This window comes from Arabidopsis lyrata (assembly GCF_000004255.2).
Source record: "Arabidopsis lyrata subsp. lyrata unplaced genomic scaffold ARALYscaffold_8, whole genome shotgun sequence".
Taxonomy (NCBI): domain Eukaryota; kingdom Viridiplantae; phylum Streptophyta; class Magnoliopsida; order Brassicales; family Brassicaceae; genus Arabidopsis; species Arabidopsis lyrata.
The window spans coordinates 21,168,768-21,170,647 of NW_003302548.1; the positions used below are offsets into that span (position 1 = coordinate 21,168,768).

The 1,880-nt window shown below is 41.4% G+C and overlaps 1 protein-coding gene across 1 annotated transcript in view; it reads left to right on the plus strand.

Annotated features, from left to right (window-relative positions):
* LOC9302651 (probable glucan 1,3-alpha-glucosidase) overlaps positions 1-1,880 on the plus strand; it is a 14,605-nt gene that overhangs the window by 11,671 nt on the left and 1,054 nt on the right. The gene's annotated exons all lie outside the window — the stretch shown is intronic.

Genomic DNA, 1,880 nt, shown 5'->3' on the forward strand with positions numbered 1-1,880 from the left:
GAAGCACACAGCCAAATCTTTTAAGATAGCTATAGACAGGAGGCTTACCTGACCATTTCTTGTCAGGAATCTCAAAGTTAATTGCAGATGAGGGTGTCTTATTGATCAGGGTTACTGCAGTGCTTGTAGCTTCAGCCCAAAACGTCTTTGGTAAGCCAGAATCACTCAGCATGCTCCTGACTTTCTCCATTATTGTGCGATTCATTCTTTCTGCAACGCCGTTTTGTTGAGGCGTATAGGCACATGTTCTATGTCTGACAATGCCTCTCTCCTTGCAGAACTCACTGAACTGAAGATTGCAAAATTCAAGTCCATTGTCGGTTCTTAGAATTTTGATCTTCCTCTCTGTTTGGTTTTCTACCATGACACACCATTCAGCAAAGGTACCAAAAGCTTCATCCTTGTGCTTGAGAAAATAAACCCACACCTTTCTTGAGTAGTCATCTATGAATGAGATGAAGTACTGACATTTTCCCAAGGATAACGGAACCGATGGAGCTCCCCATAAGTCAGAGTGAACGTAGTCTAACTTATCTTCTGTACCATGTGTAGCCATAACAAAACTCAGTCTTCTTGCTTTACCATAGATGCAGTCTTCACACATCTCAAATCTTGAGACTTTCTTTCGGTCTAGGTACCCTTTCTTGACCAAAATATCCATATTCTTTTGACTAATATGGCCTAGTCTTCTGTGCCATAAGACTGTGTCATCATTCTTTCTTTCAACATTCAGCAAATGACCATTCTCTGGTTTACCCTGAAGTAAGTAAAGCTTCTCATGCCTGTTACCAACAAATAGAGTCCTATTTCCTTCCTTAATTACTAAGACTCCATTATTAGACTCAAAACTGCATCCTTGTTCCTCCAAGGTTCCCATAGAAAGTAAATTACGATCCATGTCAGGAATGTACCTTACATGAGTGAGCACCACAGTTGAGCCATCTCTGTTTTTGATCCTGACATTTCCAATGCCTTTGACTTTTGAGGTAGTCTTGTTCCCCATCCTTACAGAGCCTACTGCTTCATCACTCAGATACTCAAACCATTCCTTCTTGTGAGTCATGTGGTAACTACATCCAGTGTCCATGATCCACTCATTCTCAAGATTTACATCTGTTGAATGGAGTGCTTCTGACACATAATGTGCTACTGCATCCGATGAACTTCCCTTTACCGTTGCAGCCTCTCCTTTGCTGCTACTGGATTGGTCTTTCCCTTTGACTTGTGATTTTCCCTTGTTAGGGCATGAGGTCTTGAAATGACCTTCCTCTCCACAAATCCAACAACACTTTTTTTTCTCTTTAGATCTTGATCTTGATCGGTTGTTCCTGTTGCCTTTTTCTCTCTGCTCTGGTCTGCCCCTTGTCTCATTTTTCTCCTTGACATACAGACCCTCTGCTTGTCCCCGTATACTCTTCTTGTTTGAGCCGAGCTCCAGCTCCTTTGAGTATATAGCTGCTACAACTTCATCAACAGACAATGTTGCTCTTCCTGAGCTATACTTCAGAGTATCTTTCAGTTGATCAAACTGCTTTGGTAATGACATCAGTAGCAGGATGGCTTGATCTTCATCAGAGATTAACACGTTTGTGTTTTCAAGATCAGCAATAAGACGCAAGAACTCATCTATGTTTCCTTCAACAGACAAGTTCTCTTGCATCTTGAAGCTATATAACTTTTGTTTCAGATAAATGCGGTTTGGAAGAGCCTTGGACATGTACAGTTTGTCTAAGGCATTCAACATAGAAGCTGCAGTCTTCTCTTTCTTGATCTTCCTCAACACTTGATCTGAGACGCTTAAAACAATGGTGCTCCTTGCTTTCTGTTTCTTTTCCTCCATCAGAGCTTCTTTCTCTCCTTGTTCTGGTTCTTTTCCTCCC